Genomic DNA, 21,726 nt, shown 5'->3' with positions numbered 1-21,726 from the left:
GTGCGGGCCGCCGCTAATACGCATAATGTTACAGGCAGGTATATCGCGCCTGCCCGATTGAGCACAAGATGAAAGGCGGCAAACGTTTAAGTTGATACCGGCTTACATGGAGGCTTATTTACGCGCCTTATTGGCCGTTGCGCCGAACTTGTGAGCAATTCTATAGCTAGCGTAAGTTATTCAACGGATTATGGCAAATGCCGTGCGTCAATGGTTTTCGCCTCGATTGGGGGTTAGCCTTGATTGCCCAACAAGTGCGCTGGCATTAAAGGATATTTGCAGGAAAAACACGCTGTTGTTTTTTTGAATGTTGTTTTTGTTGTATTTGCAAATGTTTTCAAATAACAACAAGCGGACGCATTGGCCCGTGAAGTAAACAACATACGGTACGTGAAAAAAAAACGAATTTACTGCTGCAAATGTAAACGTATCTAAATGTAAAAATCACAGTAAAAAAAATAACATAAAAAAATGAGACAAACATCAAACTCTAAGGACGAACCTAGAGAACCAAACCGTGAATATAAGAGACAATTAATAATACAAAATCATAGTGGGAAAGAAGCTTCTGGAAAATTATTTAACATTCCTTTATTCACGAATTGTTTTTTAAACACGGCACCGCTGTGGGCCTTTGAGAATTTACGCGGTGCGCTATTGAAAGATTGCACACACGCGAACACTGTTGATTGAATGTTTATACTGCGAAAAATGATTCTAGCTATCGATAGAAAACTAAAATAGATCCTCAAGTTGGCGTACCTTTAATTCGTCGGAAAAACGAAAGCCGTCGTCCTATACTGAATGACACAAACACGGCAAATAAAACTGTACGACAACAAAAAGAGCAGCAGCAACCACAACAACTCTTCGAAATATTCGCGGACGCGCAGCAATCTTTCGCTTAGCCGACTAAATTATCGCGCTGCTGACGTAACAATGGCGCCGGGCCTCGTGAGATTCCGGTCTCGCACGACACAGCAGGCAGGGGGCATTTGGCGGCGCGGGGCATCGCGTGCGTCCGACTCTGGAAGCGACTTCAGGCGTTCGTCAATCGCAAGTCCGCCGCCAGCGGGCCTCGCTTGAATCACGTCAATCAGCGTTGAATCCGCGCGCTGTTTTTCAGCGGCTCTGATTTTATACGTTCATGTCGGTGGTTCCGTGGTATAGCCCCCAAGAGCTTGCGTTGTTCAAGCGAAGTAGCACTGTTTATTTTAACAAAACGCTTTGTTTTCCGTTTAAGCCAACAGCCAGCGCACGTTTAGCATATGCGGGAAGCATAGTTTGGTATGATATGGCCAACTTTCATCCCTGAGAAGAGGAGTGCATTTGTCCCTTTAGCTGGAACCTAACCTGTTTGACCCCAAAAAATGCCGAGAGGGTGTGACCATTTTTTTTCTTACAACTGTATGATTTGCAGTCCGTTTGTAGTGTTTTTGGAATTGCCCTAGAAGAGGATACCCGCTACACGTAAGTGTCTACCAAGGTCCTCAGTGTTCTTGTCAAACCATAACCGCCTACTTGTTTTAGTGCGTAATAAACATTGGCGAATTTTGTGGTAGATCGCTGCGCTTCTTACATGAAAGAGCTCAACAGCATTTGCAAGATCCGTCAGTTTCGCAGGTTGCAAACTGTAGATAATAATTGCTGATCTCAAGCCTTTTGGGGACTTTCCATGCATAGCCACCGGCGGAGCACTGTAGTCCATGCTTTAATTGCTTATGAGATGTTAATGAGTCTGTCGCAGGTTGAGCATTATTCTTAAATGTTTGCAAATACGCCATACACTCAAGGCGGTAACCTCAGTTGACGTCACCAACTTTTCTGACAATCTCAACACCTTAAAACATCTGTGCGGTTTCGCGTTTTTAGGTAATATTATGTCTTTAAAAAATGTTTGGCTTTTTATTGCATCTTGAAACGCGCTCATCAGCTGTTTAGTTTTGGTAATCGCATTGTACCCCTGCAAGAAAAACCGAAGCATACGTCATAGGCCACCTTTAAAATTACTTTACCAAGGAAAACGTATTATAGTAGATAGGACTCGCCGAAGAACATTAAACATCTGCAAAAATCACATTAGAAAGCTGACGGAATAATAAATAGAGAGAGCCACTAAAATCCGTTTCATAAAGAAAAAGTCCATTCGTCAACCTGTTGTTTGCCTCTATAAACATAACAGTCCGACCAGCAGTCTGCTAAGCTGTTTGCGCGCAATAAACCTAATGGCAAGAACCAATATTGACCGGTAGCTCGGAATTTTTATAGTACTTAACAGCTACGACGGGCTAAGCAGTTTGGATGGACTGACTATGTACATACGTTGGTTCCAAGGAAATCTTAAACCGTAGTTGGCATCTTAAACACGGTTTCACGATTCAAACTTAGAGAAATGGAAACTGACAAAATCAATAATGTTTTCTGTCGGACGATTGTACAAGCGAAAATAGGACTGGTGTCGTAAACGGTACGCGACACTTTGCTGTACACTGTGTACACTTAAGGCAATAGAATCATTAGGGGTGGCATTTGGCTGGACTTGTTTTTACAGCCGTAGGAATTATCGTAAAAGACACTTCAAACAAACCTGAAATGCCAGCACCTGAACTACTGCTATCATACCATCAAACCTACTGTTCGTGGTTTGAGTTTCTCGAAAGCGCAAATACCAAGCGCATAATGCAAGACAAGCACCCGGTAGGTAACGACCGCGCATCCAAATTTAAAGATAGCTTTGCGCAAACAAGGGCGGGTCTATGGACTATTTTTGCAACCAACTTTTTGTGAACTGCAGGCAAGTTGGCAATCGCTAACAAAACAACAAGTATAACACTGGAACGATGTTAGTTGGGATTTTGATCTTATAACTGTAATAGTCTTAAAGTATATTTAACAGAAAAAGGTTTTTAGTAAACGTTATGGCCTTCATAAGAATTTTAAGTTAGACACCAAGTTTATCAAATTTAAACTATTAAATTTTTTTGGAGTACTTTGCGGTGTTATCTTAAAATTACAGTATTTTAGGACGCTGTGGTTTAAAAAATACCTCACCCTCAGCTCTAGTTTGAATATTTGAGAAAGCCATATGAAATGGATATTTACCACTGTTTATACAAGTTATTTTGTAATTTCTTAAGTCCGAGTTAAATCATTCGTAAAATAACTTCAGTCCAAGTCAAGACTTTTTCGAAAAATCACAAAGTCCCTAAAATTGGTAAGCTATCTTGATTACGAAACGACTTAAGTCAAGTCATTTGAAAACACTTGCTGAAGTGCACTTAACTGGAATTAAGTCAAGTCATTGACTTAAGTCATTACAACACTGGATTTTATTAAGTTTAGCAAAGGGTTTAACGAAACATTTCGGACATATATTTGCCATATAATGTTAATCGAAATGGTCGAAAGTTTTAAAAATTAATCATTTAATGAGTCTAACCAAAGTTAGTTATGTTTATATCCATTAAAAAAAGCAATTTGCTTTACGAAATTTGATAAGTTTATGAATACCCTTTATAATATTTTCTTAACCTTTTCATAGGAAGCACTATATTCTATTAAAAATGAAAACGAAACTGTTGACAGAACACTCGACAAGTAGATGGCTACTTTTCTAAGTCGGATGTGGATAGATAAAAATATTTACCATCACAGAAATAAAGCCATTTAGTTGTAAGCGCTCGAAAAAGTGTTCTACCAAACCTCGTACCACAGAAGAGACCAACGTCCGAACCGCAATCTTTGTATCTTTGTGACCCGACGGAAAGTGGCCGTTTAATTATATCAGAAGCGGCTGTGCAGTTTCAACCTATACAGGCGTCAGTCAATCCAACAGGAAATCCAGGCACTCCTGGACTCTGGCATTGTTGCGCCGGGCTGCGTTTGGAGTGGCCTACGGCGGCTCCTTTGTCTTAATGAGGCCGAGGTGTGAACGGAGAGAGAGAGAACGTCTGAAAAGCCCTTGAAATATCAACAGGCGTAGTCGGCCAGGTGCTGGGGCCCGGTTCACACGCCACAAACAGCCAATTGTGGCGTCACAGACAACTCGCGCAGTTGATGGCACGTTGCGTCGCGCTCGACAACAATTCCGCAATATACGAGCACAATGCCTTCCGTTGCGCAGAAAAGTTTCAGTTCTAAAAAAAATAGTAAACCCGCCTATTGGAGATATTGCCGCGTACGACGCGAAAATTCGTCATCGAAAGAGCGCCTTTCGTTGTAGTTCGTCATACGTGCCGGATACACTCAGGCATGTGTATTCTGATGTTTTCAGAAAGTTCAGCTATTACGATTCATTGTGTTTTTTTTCGATAGCCGACAGGAAATAGAAAGCGTGTCCGCTGAGAGACACTTATTGAAAGAAAATTTAATGATTTCTGAAATTTTAAAACAGTTGTACTGTAAGCGTTTTTCCATGTAGCCCTGCAATTGTAAGATCATATTAGGCTTTCATATTTAGCAATGTTATACTTCTATAATTTAATTAGAGTGCTTGAACGAATCGAAATAGCTGAACGCTTGCTTTTTCAACGACGAAGATGCCGATACTTTGCCTCCTTCGCGCAACGGGGCAAAACTCGCGCCTGGCGACCACACCGGTCGTATCGGGTGCTTTGCGATTTGTGTAGTCTGCACGTAACGATGTTGCAACAATACCTGAGAGAAGAGGCTCGTTTGCAGCAGTTGTGTAAGACAAAACCGAGTACAAAGAGTGCCCCAAGGTCGAGTTCGCGCACCTAGAACCGGTGGTCCCCGACCGACAGCAGTATCGGACTAGGGCGAGCTTGTTTTGGCAACAGCGTAACAGCTGTGCCGAGGGATTGGTGACGCAGAATGAGCAGTTGAGCCTAATACCAGCGCGACACCGGTCAACCGGCGAATTTTTGAGGCTTTACGCGATACTTGTTACGGGTTAGAGGCTCAATTTCTGGTTGCAACACGAGTATTTCGGTAAAGCTGCTGCGGGTAACTTTATTTATTTGCTTGTGCCTGTATGGGTTTCGATGAAGCGATAAGGAGGCACTAAAACTCCGGCATGCAGTCAGATGTTCTGCTCTTACTGTATACGGCGATGCATTTCCGATGCCCTGTATCTTGTCGCTTGTACCCTAAAGCAACACTTAACTTGGAATGGGATATTTGTCTTCTCACCGGAAACCTCTAGGATAGCTAAAAGAGTGCATTCCCGTCGGGTCTATACGCAATCGTAAGTCGCAAAAGTTTATGACAGAAAATAAGGAACATTTTTTGATAGAAATATAAAAAAGAAAACATCGCATTTAATTTTTGTTTACTGTAATTCTAAACCAAAATATGAATTATAACAGGGTTTCTCAAGCGGAGCCCCAGACCTCCTTTCCTTTTCGGGGTGCATACTGCTGTATTCGGTGGCCATGAAACTATAACATTTTAAAAGTTAGCCAGTTTAAGCCTAATTTCAGTTTTCATTATAAATTCACAGACATTTCTAGTGGCGTTCTCTGACGCATTTTTCTGAAACGTGAGAAGAGGAGCACAAGTTGTTCAGAGCCCATAGAAGAAAGTCACAACTAGGGATGTTCAAAGTAAAATCCCAGCGGATTCTAAAATACTAGGTTTCTAATTTAGAATAACAAATTCTAGCATTTTTTTATTAATCATTTACCTTCTATTTTTAAAGAGTGGGGTGGGGTTTTGGTGACAGTAATTAATTGCAAAATACTTTGCTAACATGTGTATATTCTAATCAAAAAAAATATTCTGCATAATTTTTAAAGCAATTGTTTGAAGATCTTACGAATAATCGGTAAATATTCTATTTAACCTGGGCAACGCCGGGTATTTCGTCTAGTAAAATATAAGACATGATAAGAATATCAGGGAGTAGCATAAACCTAATTTATTGCCCATGTGGTGAGTACAATGCAGCACAATAAACGAAGCACAAAATTAATCTGTTTTAAAAAATATAGTTAAGATTTAGTATTACTTTACTACAAACGTGATCTATTATGCAGTCAAAGAAATAATGCATAACCACTACCTGACAATTACGCTGTACGTAACCTCGCTGAATATTGGCTTAAAGTTGACCTGAAGTAATCCGTACGCATTTTGTCCAAGGCCAGCACGTTTTATGATGAAATGCTACTTTTGTAGGCATTACACAATAACATTTGATTGACACTTAATGATTAGGCGGAGGATATAACCAAGTAATTTTTCGCCCCCAAAAACATGGCTACATTAAAGCAAGCACTACAAATGTACAGGCCTTTATCCAAAGTTGCCCCTCTCGCACAACGAGGCGCAATTATTCACGAAGAAATTATATCGCTTCCAATTACCCGATATAAACAGCAGAATTGGATATGAACCCAATTAAGATTCGAATCTAAGTCTTCGATATTATTCTACTTTGTACATTCCTATAGCACAACCAATGTAAGGTTGAAAACCACTGACTTTAACCAACGTTTCCGTCTTGCTTTATCTTTTTCGATCTAAAAAACAACTACAGGGTTTAGAACGAATTGTGTTTGTATTGTCGAATTCCATCTATTTAACTCGGTAGTTGAGCCAAGCCAAACTTCAAATGACGCACGGTGAAACGTATATAGAATTAGTTGGATTTAACTACCGGTTTTCACTTCCAGCATTTTCGAGTTACCCAACGTTGATCTTTGGCCCAGCTGGTAAAATTGGCCCGGCGTTCCCGCAAAACCGCGCAAACGAGTTTGGTCAACACGAACGGCAGCGGATTTAGCGAACTAGATTCAACACCGCTAATTACCGACAGTTCCTGGCTACGTAAAAGTGATGTTGGACGCGTGCCGTTCACGGAAGGGCCCTTATTAGTCAATTTTAAATTACCGATCTCCATCGCTGACCTTTCAGCGAAAATAAATTTCCTTGGCCTCGTTTGAATTTAATTGATTTTGACTAGATCTGCCGAGGCTTTCGAGCTAAACCAGCCGATAATTTAATCACATGTTTACGCTCGACAGGCTTAACACACAAAACCAACTCGCCCACGTTTGAAATGGTTAATTAATCTGTCGAATGGCTACGAAAACAGTGAGTTGGCTTACTTGCTGAATGCTTGGAAGGAAGGGGTTTGTTAAGACAGGCGTGTAAAATAAATCTAAATAAAACCCTCCAATTTAAATCGTGCATTATAAATAGAAATTTTGTGTGGCAAAATTGAAAGTAATGCATTGTTTGCCAACGCTCGTTGTCGATTTGACCCGCGAAAAGGGAGAAAAAATTGGCACAGGGGCCACGTTTGACTTTCTTCTGCTAAAACAGACCACTTGACATGCAAGTTTTCCGCGAATTACTGCGTTTAGTTCCTGTTAGCGCGCGGCAAATAAGCCCGGAATAATGCAGCGCGCGTAAAAAAACAGAGGAGTGGTGCTAATCCTCATCGAGTGCAGGCACAACCGCAGAAAACCCGATGGCGGGGCAAAGGTATCAGGGTCAGGGTTTAAAACGCTCCATCACGGCGGCGCGCAGTCACGCCAAATTACTGGCAAAAGTGAAAAACACAGGACCGCGTAGTCACAACGTGGTACAGCGAACAAGTAGCGTTTTTAGTGAGCCACTCGGCGACAAGAGCCCCGCTTTTCAGCGAATTTCACGTTTCGCGCATTGCTGTGATGCCAGCAAAACGTGCGCGAGTGTGACCAGTCGGATTTACGAACACTACACGTAAAGTCGGCAATCCGTCGCAGAGGCCCTAAATTTAAAGTTAAAAATGTCAATTTTACTGTTACGCTGTGATGCCCTCCAAATAGCCCCCGTATTCAGGAACGTCGTCCGCTTTATACGATACGAAAAGTGTCCCTAGAGAAGATGGCGTTACATCTCTGAATGTGTTAATAAAGAACAACAGTCATCTTGAATGCAATCAATTATCAGAACACTCATTCGTCGTACAGCGATACATCTACAGTACATAGCATCTAAATCAATAAATTCCAAACTCAGTGAAACAGTCGCTATATGCCCTTGTGCCAGTCAAGGCTTGTGGTGTGATGTAAGATCGCTTGATGCGATAAAAGATTCCCATCGCGTTTGACGTAAGGGTTGAGATTACTGTTACGTTTGAAGTCGACTACCACAAATGTTAAAAGTGAAGTTTCCTGTAAACAGCCAGGTTTCTTTGGCTGAAGCCGCTCGTACAACGTTCGCCGGGGGTGTTGAGTTGACCGTCCTAATGGCCTGATTGGATTAAGATTTGCGGTTTATTGAAATTAAATAGTAAAATAACTCTTACCCCCCATGGTCGAAAAAATAACGCTAATGGGTGTCGGCGACTTTAAAAAGTTTTTGAAAACTGTTTGGTTTTCAACATTATTTGGCATATACATGTGTTAGCTGGTATCATCGTCTCAAAATCAAAAATTTGAAACTATAATAACGTTGACCTTGGTTTCCACTGAGAAAGCGGTAAAAATGTTTTTTTTTCACAGTAAAGCTAGCAACTTTGTCAGCTTTCCGCTGTGCATTTCAACTGTTTCAGGCTTTCGTTACACAACCCAAACCACGTTGTCCTTTACACAACCCAAACCACGTTGTGTCAGCACTAAATTGAAGCGGCTGTGCCTGATCCAATCAGTGCCTACTCAAAATTCCTGCCTCGTAGACAGACAAAACATCTTTTGACAGTTGTAGGAAATGCCTGTGCCCGCAATCGTATTACATTTATATACAGCTGGTCATAGCAGAAGCTCAGTTTTGTTAATTTAAGCAATTTTCGGAACCTAATTGACACTCAACAAACATTTATTCAATGCAGAGCATAGCTATAGTAGATTTTGTACGATTTAAGTTTAAAAAGTATGGATATCTATTACGAAAGAACAAAATTTCCCTTTGGTGGGAATAAAATAATTTGTACTAAACAACAAATAAAAACCCGTATGTGCAAATCGATTTTTTTTCTTTTCTATCGGTTTCGCATGTTGAGTATACACACATTTTCTTGTGGGTTTGAAGGGATAAGAAACGGAAATCCCATAACTTCTACAAGCCTTTCTTTAGTAATATGTCATTTAGCTAGTTTTATGACACAACGAAAGCACTTTATATTATTGAAACTTTAATGGCGTTTGATGTGGATGTAAAAAGTCGAGCCGTTTTTTTTATATATCTTGGTCTGTTTGGGGCAAAACCGCGCGACGTGAAACACCCGGAGTGGCGGGCAGCAGAGTTAGTCACGGTGTGGCGTTAAAAGTTCTGGATTCCATCAGAGAGCAACTTTCCCACCGAAATTCAAGTCACTCCTAATCGATGTAGCTATAAAGCAGCGCCGGGCGTCTTTCAACCAGCAGCCCATTAGCCAGTTAACATGGCCACGTTGAAATGTTTCAAGCTCCATTTTTCAACTGGCCTTTAGTATTTTTTTTTCAAACTTTAGGCCTCTTGAACCGGCCAATTTTAGCCTTAACCGGGCGTTTATGTGCGTAAAAATCGAGTTAACACGAAACGGAGGCAATCGTTAAGGCCGAATCGGCCTCCAAGGTGATTATCCCACTGTGAGGTCATACTCGGACGATAACCTCGCACCACACATCCCGCATCTTCGCCACCGGTCGCTTTTGGAACAATTTCATGCCGATTTCAATTATCGTTCAAGCTGGTTCGGTAAATCGTTCTGGCGTCAGGTGTTGTGGCGACGCTTTGTAAGAAAAACAGAACTACATTTCAAGATTTTTAGATTTACTCCATTGCACAAATACAGGAAACTAACGTTATTTAGTGTAAATTTATTGGAAAGTGCTTAAATGTTTAAATTTTATTATTTTTTATTATTTTTTGTTTAATTTTATTATTTTTTAGGATCTGTAGGGATGCATGTTCTTCCCAATACATTCTCCGATAGATAACTAAAGTAAAAAAGGTCTTATCAAAGCCTTGTGAAAAATGAATATATCGTAGTAAAATGTCGTAAAAACTCCCCCAACTGGCATATTTCTATAAAAATCATCCATTGATAACTTGCCCCTGACATCACTTTGCCGCTTTATGTCTATTTTGGGGCTATAATTACCGGATGTGCTCTTCCGCAGACTGCTTTCATGCACCATTTCGGCCCAATTTTGAATTCAATCGCTCTAGCATTAAATTATCGAAGCTTTGCGGCGTCCCACTGCTTCGAGAATTCGCTTTGTCGCCTCTTCCATTCACTTGCGATTCGAAAACTGCCGAGTCCAGAAGTGGCGACCCGCTGTGCGCCTTTCGCTGCGATTTTTGAATTATTTTATAGAGGGGGAAAAGCGCTGATGCAGCCCGGGCCCTCTTAAATAATTCACGGCCCGCTGCTGAAAACTTTATTGTCAACATTTCTACTTTGCCATTTTCCACTGCTTCGCGTGATTCAATTAGATTAATTCTGATAAGTAAAGCGACTAGCCTAATTGTATCTGGGTTTTCTGCATAATGAGTACTTTAAATTAAATTAAAAGAAAATGTGAGCATCTAGACTGCAGTACAAGCATTTAATTTAACACAAACAACAGTATAGGCAGTGGTTTAAACTTATTTTGCTTCAGGCACACTAAAAAAATGTTTAATGTTCGCTCCATGCTTTTAAAAGAACAACAATACAGTAACATTACAAGGGCCCTTAACACACGACAAACTATATGTAAATATATTAATATTATATGAAGTTTTTACTTGACTGCAGCAGCGCCAGATTTCGCATTTGGCAATTGATAAACGTGCGTCAGAGAGGTCAGATCGAATTTGGCCCCCGCTCCCTGCGGAAGGGATTTCGCTTTCCGCCAATTTCACCGATTTCTAGCGTGGCTCCTATTTTGTTGTTTTGCTCGTCCCCAGCGGCGCAGCCACCCGCTGACAATCCATTCTATCGCGCTACGACCAGGAAAATACGGCTGGCTGGCTAATGGAAATAAGGATTGGCTCTGGGTTGAGTTGAGAGCTTTTGTGGCTAAAATCGGAATAGGAACATTTTAGGCCTAATTTCCCAGCCAGGATAATGGTCGCGCTTTTTTTTTCGTTTTGACTTGCTGCGAACATACCTAGTGTTGGCCAAACAGTGTTGACAAAATTTAATAAATAATACTAAACCTCTGGTACTTGAAAAAAATGTTACTCTTCATTAACAAATCTTTTGCTTTTGGTGTACGATTTTTTGCTCTTGGCTTAAGGTATTTTGCTCTTGGCTTAAGTCAAGAATTACTCGGTTGTAAATAGGCAATGTCGAAAGTAATTAAATGTCATGACTCATGAGTCATTATATAGCTCTTTTGCCTAACCCGTCGTGTCCACATCAATAAAACGTCCTTTATTGCATTATGTACGTTACCTGCTTCAATAATAGTGTTTCCTAAGCACTAAAACAAAGTAATTGTTGTGTATAGAATCAAATCTATCATAATTTCGGGATAAATTTCTTTAAAAAAATTGATAAACTTTAATTTGTCAAGATTCACATTTTCGTCAGTCAGATTAAATGTAGTCCGCTGTACAATCGACGCTATAATATATGTTTAGCGTTTGTCGACATTCGAAAGGAACAGGGTATTTAAAAGCATTTTGTAAAATCGGTGTCAGGCAGGCAGCACCAAATGACAGCTTATAGTGGATTGTTGTTAAATTATGTCGACCACGGATAATCGTGATAACGGTAAACGGATAACAATAGAATTGAAACAGTGGCACATCTGCCGTTTGCAATTAAATTAGGATTTGACTCCGACCAGTAACGATCAACCTGCAAATGTGTCCCTAAAATCGGCTTTCATTTTGTTGCGATTTCGGTGGATTTAAAAACTGTCATGTCGCGGCATGACCAGGTTAATAAATGTTAAGATCGGATGCAATGGTCTTTTAGTTTCAGTTTTACAGAAGAACTCAGTAGCAATCAGATCAGACGATAAGGCGCCCCGAATGACTTTAGGTAACGACAAAACCAGAACCCTTCAGCACCTTTGTCGCACGCCTGCATATGTTATAAGAGTTGTTTTTCAGTGGCGAAGAAAAGTTGCGTTTAGCATGATAGATAAGAATATTATTCATGATACTGTACCCAGTAATTTCTTTATTTGTTTTTAACAAACACTTCCATTTTTGTTGTGTTTTCTTAGGCTAGATTAAACTCCATAAGGTGTAAATTTATTTTCCAGTAGTCAATAATAAAGTTGATACATTTTTATTTCATTTTGTAGTTTGTTTGTTTTTTTATGCTGTCAAGCAGTACAAAAGGAATGTTGAACTGAAAGTCATAATCCATTTTCAATAAGATGTTGTTTTAAAAGGGTTGGCCGAAATCTTTATTAAACCTTTTTAACGCCGAAATTTAGTTCGAAAATTAAAGTCGCCTTTGCTGAAAAGAATTTCAAAGTTGCACTCCCGCTGTGACCGAGTGGCCGAAGGTTCGTCATCGTCGTAGTCATCATGGGCAAAACTCGAATAAATGTTGGCCGCGCGGAATTCGGCCGCTTCGCCAAAATAAGGGTAGCTGGCAGTTTTCTCCAAGCGTCCCGCTGCGCCACGAAAACGCCAGATCCGCGAACCAGCCGCCCGCCCGCTGCCATTTCGGCCACGGTGCGTAAACACGAGTGACAATTCACTTTTGTTCCGGGCTTGCCGGTGGCTGGTCGGCGCGCTGGCCTTCCCGGCATCGCGAGACGCTGCAATTTAATTAGCGCCCCGAATCTAATTCGCAGTCGGGCTCCGCGCAGAAGCAAATATGCCGCGAATTTGACGTATATAGCAGGGGCTCGGGCGTCTACCCGTCGCCAGTCAGGCCCGACCCTACCGCGGGCAAAGTCGAAACTTACTTCAGAGGAGTTATTGTTGTTCGCGCATAGGTGATGCTTGGATAAGCAAATCGAAGTTTTGGAAGTTCAACTTACGGAAGACGTTTCAGGACGATGTTCTAAAATTCGTTGAGGTTTTGCGAAAATTTGACTGCTTTAAAAGGCTATTTTGGTTACGACTTAAATTTATTAGATGTCACACAGCTGATCAGTGCAAATAAACGTTTTGAGAGTTTTTTTCTAAAATTTCAATTGTGAGGCATACATTTGGTTGGCGGGGACCGTTATCGCGAAAAAAAAAATTAAGTTTTGCTGTTTTTAATTGTTGTCGTTATTCGGTACAAATACCTAATTAACGGACTTAGTTTATAGCTGTAGTGTTTTACATTTAATATTTCTGGTCATGTGTGTTTCTCAGTTATGTTGAGTTTTTGAAAAGGAATTACGATGTTTCTTTATTGTTAAAACTACTTTTATAATAATTTAAATTTTTTATAGAAGAAATTGTAACGGTAAAAGTAAGTTTGAAAAAACGATATTTTTAAAGATGGACGAACTAAAATAAAAAAAAATCGGAAAACGTCAACTACAAACCCTTACGCAATGCTAAGCCACAAAGCTAAAAATAACCGCGTCGGATTCCTGACAGGTAGCACTTCGGTCTGGGGGTATTTATTTGCAACGGCTGGTTTGCTTCGACCGTGAGCTTGACAGTCGGGCCACTCGTAATATCGGGTTTTGTTGACGAGCAAGGGTTCGTTCGCTTCGGGTTTCCTTCTGCTCATAAGCCCAAGAGGGCGAACTCAATACTGCAAGGGCCTAATCCCAGGTTTTTCACACAGTTTCGCTTTTGCCCAACACCGCGCAAATTCGCTCGACCGCAAAAGGTAAAACCGCTCTATCTGCTGCTCTGCTGGGAAGTCGGCGATTAACACGTGTGAAAAATCTCTCTTCGCGTATCGGGTTGTGGCTGGCGAACTTGTCGAACCCAAACACGGTTAGATGTGTGCGTATGCGGCGTTGGGGTGTTTTGGAGTGGGGCAGGGGGTGTTGTTTTCGTTGCAACAACCGGAGCCTCGTTCGGGGTGCTCCGTAGAGCGATGCTTGAAATAGTTTCAAGTAAGCGTTTTCGCATCAAAACTGCCGGCAGCTGACTGCTATTAAGTAGAGGTGTTTAAACTATTTGCTGGTAGACGGACACAAACGCGCTCGAGGTTGTTTTAAAGTCGGGTATTTTGGCAGTTTTTATTATCAATCGATGTGATAAGTCGTAATAAGAACATCAAAGCCCATACAGAAGTAGGCATCAACATGTTGAAAATGAATAAATAGTTATTCGAAACGTTCAAAATGTTACATACTTCTGTATGGGCTTTGATATTTTTATTACGTCTCGCTACAACCTCCAATCATTATGCTCCGATGTGCTAAGTGATCTGAATGTCGTACATGTCGATTCCAAAAAATAGCCAATCAGAATAAACGCGTTATGAGAATTTTTCAGAATAAGTCAGATGTTTTTATGGAGGTAAATGTAACGGCGAAGAGGACAAGCTAAACTCGGTAAACTGGAAGAGATTGCAATTGTACATGTAGTTTCTAGAAGAACGTCGCGTGTCTAGGCAGTTAAATAACCTTGTAATACGCCTGCCAACAATTCGATGATTGCAGGGAAACGGATCTATGATGCACCTGCTAGGGCTCCCAATTAACTTTGCCTTACGAGCCACGACGCTGCTTCCCTTAAACGTAATTCGATGATCGTAATTAATTGGACCGTTTCGCGTTGCCCTTGACCGAACGTATCGGCAAGTCTTAAATTGCAGTCGATTTTATACATTTTCTGTTGTGGACTGTGTAAAGGCAATTATCGAGGATTGATATTATTATGCCGCAGAATCTGTAGCAAATAATTTAAACCCGATCTAGGAGCATGTAGGTAGCTTTAGGAGACAATTTTGTTTTAACCCTATTTTTTTAATTTATTTATATTGGTATAAGGGCACAACGAAACGAATGCGATAGAAAGAGCCGAGATAAAATGCATGTCAAATTGCGACGATTTAGCAGGAATGCAATAAAATACAGCTGGACATTTGGGACTTTAAGGTTTCAACAGAGCCCTGTCCACTTGTAGAGATATAGTCATTCATTTTATTATTAGTAGTAAAGACAAGGAGTTGAATTCTCGATCTATTTGTTCACAATGAGAAACATGTTTTTTTGTTTCGAGACGGATTTGGCGTATCCACGACAGTTCTTTGGGAACAAATTCTACAGGAATTATTTGGAACGAGGACAAAACGCCTACCCAGGCGAAATCGAATTAAAACTTCCGGCGCTCGCGGACTGAGCACCTGTCTGCGATTGACTTATAGTTACGCACGGCAGAGCATTCAAGGCGTTCACTCGGAGCGCCAACAGCGATGACATATTAATTCGACAGCGCACAAAGGACGAAACGTTGTATTTTCCATCGCCAAGCTGTACTTTGCCTCGCCAGCGGTCCGACAGCCGGCGAGTATAAAAAGCACCCCGCCAGCGCCCGGCGCTTGCTGTACCCTTTAGCGTCGTTGTTACTTGTTCCACCCTGCTGCCTGGCATTGAAGAATTTTAATTCTTTTCTGTAAGCTTGCGATGCGACCCGGGGCACAGGTGTTGCCGCCGTTGTTCTGGTCTGTAAAGCCAAGAGGCACTCACGTCGCAAGCTGCGGCCCCTCTGTCGGCCCTGTGCGATACCGATATGGCCGCAATTGTCTGGCGTAGATGTTTTTTTCCTCCTGGTCTTCACACGCAAACTATATTGGACTTGCGGCGGTCGCTTTGCAAACATAACACCTCAGCGATGTTTTACTTCAGCAGCGAAATAAGCTGGCGCACAGACGAAGGCAACTGGGTCTTAACGTTTTTTAAATATGAACCATAGAAAATAAAGCTATTTTAAGTTTAGCAGTTTCGTTTGCAGTCATCAGGCGAGTTCTTATTAAACAGTGATATTGGTTTGACCACGTTAGAGTTGTTAGCAATGCGGAGCTAAATTGAAGTTTAGGATTAAAATTACAGTTTAAGTAAGCACGCTGGTGCGATATTTTAGTGGGCGTTATAATGAAGGTTCAGATCCGACCAATCGAGGTGCGAAAGAAAATATCAAGTGCCGCATAAGTCGCTGGTATTTTGTTAAGGCATAAGCTTCGCAGTTACGGCGCAGGTGTCGCGAGCTATCCAAATACCGCGAAGGGCCTTGTTGCAATTTGCAAGCAATTTGCAACTGCTCGCGCGTCACAAGGAAAGCGTTCAATAAACAGGCCATCCGGCGAAATACAATATTACCCGGCCCGGGCGTGCCGCGAAATTAAGCCTGATCCGCGCACCTGTAGCCACAAAATTATCTTCTTTTGCCCTATTATCGTCCGAGTCAAAATAACAAAATCACCCCTCTGTGCGTCGACGCCATTGTGGTGAGCACAGTGGTTATGAGTGGGGTTGAAGTTTGCCGTTTGATTTTTGTCCGGGGTGCACGACAGCTGGCAAAATATTTGCCTGGTCGTCTTAGTCCGAGCGCTCGTTAAATGACTATCCTACACGCCTACGGTTTTATCATACCTTAAATTGGAAACAACGATCGGATTTCAGTACGATTCTCCTGCCTTATTCTAGTGAACAGGTTGACAGCTTATCAAGAATTGGACGCTGTGCACAAGTTTTTGCTGCTGTTACATATCGCCCACTGTTTTGTGTATCGTCTTGCTGTGGCCACTTAACATCGCATTGTAAAGTTTTTTCTTGATTAGCGAAAACTGCACTTATCTAAGATCCTACCACTTGTTTTAGGTACAGTAACGAAACCATTTGTCAAAATTAAAATTGCAACTGGGATAATAAATTTAATAATACTTGACCTACCCGAACCCAAACGTTTAACCAGCACCCTACCCTAATTAATGCGCGTTGATGTGATAATTATTTGAGTGTGTGGTAGAATTCTAGACCAGCGCGTTTTCGCAAACCAAGAAGATAAAAAATTTACAGACGTGATGTGTAGATTCTATCACTATTTCTTTTATACTTTAAAATACGGAAGCACAATACATTTAAATCATTTCCGAATCGCTGGTATTGGCCAATCTTATGAAAGGGCTTGTAACAACAACATTCCTGGGCCGCATCTGCGCATTGTTTTCATGTTTTGTCGATTTTCCATGAAAATCGTCGTTAGTAAGTATCATCAATCGTCGCATTTCATTTCGTCTTGTTGCGGAAGATGGGCCGTACCACAGAAAGAGTTGGCAAAAATAAGACCTGCTGATGGCATTGTGATTAAAACCGACCATCGCGTAGATATATTGTAAAGGCAATTCTGTTTTGCTGTTGAGTTTTGTTCGTTATTGTCGATTTGTCTATCACAATTAACTGGACCACATGTGGCACACTGAGTTTGTTTTGTGGTTTCATGCCGATATTTTTTATTAGGAATACACAACTAACATGAAAACAGTTATTAACCCTACGTAATTTAATGTGTCTAAGTTGTCTTAAGTTTTGTGTAAAAATATATGGTTTTAGAAGACATGTTAAATTATTTGCTATAAAACTAATTTGATGTTGATATGCGATCCGCCCGAAGCAATACAGGGCAGTGCTTTTTTCAATTTTTGTTATCATAAACAAAAATTAAACTTTATTTGTTTTTACAACAAAAGATAAATCGGTACCTTCTTTTCCTCAATTGTTGAAAAAAGAATATTTTGTAAATATAAAAAATTGATTTCGAATAGGCAATTTTGTCCTAATACGTGTAAACATTCATTTTCCGGATAGTTGGTGGACCTATATTTTCCGAATTCGTGACGCATATCGTATTCGCCTGAATTTCCTTTACACGACATATTACACATAGCTGTTTAAACAGATGGAGAAACTACACCCTTTTGCAATTAATTCTACGTCCGCAATGTCGGGAGATAGGATCTCGCGCGTCGGATACACACAGCTGCGGCATTTGATTAAGCTTAGTTGTGATCATGTACGTTTACTTACACAGCGATTTCTTTGGAGAAAATCAACTGCGTTGAATGATGGCGAAATAGACTTCATTCCAATAACAGCGTGTGACATGAACATCGTGCGAATCCTTTTCCCATTGGCACATCTTACATATTGAAATAAATTTGGTTCTTTCGCAATTTGTTATGACGTCAATTTTAAAACGTGCGTCATCCCCTGTTTAAACCTTTGATTACCATCATCTTTGGCAATTGCACCACACTGGTGATAACCTGTTCATCGCAAACATTCAAATCTTTTAAAATTAAATTCCTGAAGTCAACTAGCGCAAAATTTCAATATGTGCCAAGACGATTTATTTCTTGTTGTAACAAAAAACCTTCCCAGTTAAAATGCGCGACCGTTCGTCGTTTGCCAATCACAGCCAGACTTATCAGTCACCATTGTTCAACCAGTCGTAATCAACACGCCAGCTGGGCAAGTCTCCCCAGCTGGGAATCAAATGCGTCGGGGATGAATTGTTTGGGTAAGGGGCGCACTTGAAATTTTCACACATTCGCCCGAATCACTGGCCACTTTTATTGCCGCTCGTCCGCTCGTCCGATCGTAATTTGTTGGCCGGTCGGTTTTCCGCTGCGAGCTTTGTCCCGCCACTTGTTTGCAAAGCGCCCGGTCCATTGTCTCAACAAAGGAGCTTCCTAACACCCAGCACTTTATAAAATTCACAAGTGCCCCGCTTCAACTTGATTCCCACGCACGTGACGTCACGGCCTAGAGGAATGCCGTGTTAGATATAAGAAAAATAAAAAAATGTTAAATAGAAACATTTACACAGGTCCCCTAAAAAGGTTAACAATAATCAATTACACAGATGCCTTACATCTATCAGTATGACTGGAAATATCCATGGCCAATATTATTTTGAATATGATTTGGTATTATTTCTATATCGATTAGCATATCCATGGTTAAAATGATAGATAACGTTTCGTATATAAAACATTTAAATTGCGATTTTAACCGCCATCTTGCAATGGTTTTGTTTCTCTCTTTTAGGTAAGCCGAAACCACTTAAAAATAACGTTTACCGCTTCTTAGTACTGACGTCTTGCAAAAGAAATTAAATTAATTTTACTAATAAAAAGAAAGAATAATTGCAGGAGAGGCCTCAGCAAACGTTCTTAGAACCCGTTAACTTTAATTAACTTTATACGTTCGGTCGCATTTTTGTCGGCCGCGCAATTAAACCTGGGCCGAAATCAACTGCCATGCAGATATATAACTGAGAAAATCGCACTCGAGGCACGTAGCACGGCTGACAGCATTAATTCGCGCGCGTGCCGGCAAACAGATCCAGGCGAGTTGGGCAAACGCGAATCACAATAACCATACGTGCCTTGCTGGTGCGACGCACGGTCCAGGCTGGCCGGGGCGCCAGTTTTAATTAAAGGATCAACGCTGGAAACACCTGCGCCAAGCGCCGCGTGACTTGAACGATTTATTCCCAGCTGTGAGCGGCCGTATACTTGGTTGAAGCTAGTAGTTCTTCTGACCGTGCGGAAGATTGTCTATTCTGGCCATCGATACCCGCTTCAGTCGGTTTGTGCGTTATGCGCGCTCGCCACGCGAATAATTACGCAAACGGATTTAACATTTCAGTGCTAATTGATAGCCAGGCGACTAACCAAGACAGTAGCTCGTTTCATTAAAATTATGGAACCAGCGTCTATGTGTTCCTTGTATTGTATTTCATGCTGTTTGGCCTAATTAATTCGGTTTGTGCTTGTGCATCTAAAGGTGGAATATTAAACGATATACCTGTCTCCGTTAGGAGTTACAGGAAACAGGAATATTTCAAACCGATATTTTACAATTGATTTTACAGGAGATAATACGCCTTTCCGTAAATAGAAATAATTTCTCTAAAATGCCATTGCTCTGAGACACTGTGGATTATTTTGAAGATGCAATCCATCGCCATTGAAAACATGGAAAAAGGAACAAGGATACCAAACAGGTAATTAACTGATCTTTAAACATACTTTCATATACAAGTGTAATATTTCCATCTAATACCTTTGAATTCGTACACCGCATGTTTAAAACGCTTTAATTGAAGCTAGATAAAAGCAGCGTGACACAAAGTGAATAACGTTTCCCGGATTTTATTTTGTGGTTCCTTTTATTCGTGCGTTCATTAGGTTCCATTTCCAATGGTGAGAGTAAATGTTTGGTAGCGAACATCTTCCGATAAAGGTCTGCATACAGTTTAAGTAGAAGCAACGCTAATAAATGTTTTACTGTTAAAATAAGCTGTAAAACCGCCTTTTGAAAAAGCTTTTTATGGCAAACTCGGAATCCCTTGATCTGAAAGACTGTCGTTTATTGGATTAACGATTTTACCATTGAGATCGTCCATTAGCGTTTATGGCAAGTGAGTTACGGAAGGCTATCCAGCTGTTGCACTGCGACTCTCTGTTTCTCAACATGTCGGAAAACAAACATGATGAATTTTTACGGTGAAAGTGCCTCAGGGATAAAATTTGTCGTGATAATTCGCCTGGAATGGAAAGTTCAATGACTTGGCACGCAAAACGACACCTTAATGATTTGTGTCAAGCTGCTGTTAAACAAGTAGTGCTTTATCATCCTAAAAGGAAGTTATGATTACTAACTTGGTATTAATAGTGTATATTTAACTATGAGATTTTTCAGGGCAAATCTATTTTAATTACTAATTGTGTTGAACGCTGCGGTCTAAGAATTTCATTCCGGAAGTACTTAACCAGTCGATTGAGGACGAAATAAACGAATTTATACAGGAAGTCATATATGGCCGGCCTTAATCGACAACCAATAAAAAGGACGTTAAATTTTCCTTTGTCAAATAATGCTAAAACGATAAATCTCCGAAACGCCTGATTTACACGTAAACCTTAAATCCCAATATCGCCGCTTGAAAAGGGCTTTGGGCGGAAAAGCTAGAACGGATACGTAATTTGGATCAATCCGTAATAAAACTAACCCAACACAACCCGGCAACGACAAGCGGCGCATTAAGCCTTATCGATCGTCGCTCAACAGAATTCGCCTTTTCGTGATGAACTGAGCCAGCAGCGCCGGGCCAGGTGAATAAATATTGGCAGTGGATTGGTTTAATCAGACTTTACCGGGGTATACGGCCGGAGAGAGGATCGGGCTTTTGAGCGTATGTGTGCGCCTCGTTTAGGCGGCAGCGCCTTGAATGAATCGGCGACCCCGAAAGTAATCCTTCTAATTGTGTCCGATGAAAAACGTTCGGCTTGATTTGCGGAGCGGGGATAGGGGGCAATTGCTTGTTGTCATTGGGACTGTCCGGGTTGTTATTGTACCGGTGGGTCGCACAGCCGGGCCCGCGCTATAGGGTGTTAAGTCAACAGGCTGAAGATGCCGCGTGTGTTTTGTGTGCTTGCGGCCTCGCTACGGTCCGTTCTTCACGTTTGACTTACGGGGAAGTCAACATTTGGCTTTGCGTGAAAAACCTGGCCGCCTTCGTTGTTTACTTTTTCAAATAATAAGAGTGTTGGTTTTAATTAAATATATTTATATGAGTTAAGAGTAAAATGTCAGTGAGTAAAGGTAAGGCCGTTTTTTAAAGATAAACAACCTTGCTGCATTATTCGAAATAACACTCACATCTTGGTCAGTATTTATTGTTTAAACCGGTGTTTAGTTTTAAGTCGACTCTGTCAGGGTTCCCTTTAAAAAATTATCACTTTTCAATTACTCGCCATTTTCTGACTAAACGATCAGCAGGATTTACACGTGGTGTCAAAATGAGGAAGGAGAAAATTGCGCGTAAACAAATTTATTTAAGACGCCACCCTTTGTTTTGGTCCAATTTCAACTGGGGTCTTTGCTCGGGTGAACGTTTACACAAGCGAACCAAAAGACGTTAATCTTAATCTCGCCT

Source organism: Ascidiella aspersa, chromosome 1 (genome assembly GCF_963924565.1).
Source record: "Ascidiella aspersa chromosome 1, kaAscAspe10.2, whole genome shotgun sequence".
Lineage (NCBI taxonomy): Eukaryota > Metazoa > Chordata > Ascidiacea > Phlebobranchia > Ascidiidae > Ascidiella > Ascidiella aspersa.
The sequence above is the reverse complement of the archived record's forward strand: the minus strand, read 5'-3'. Positions refer to the sequence as shown.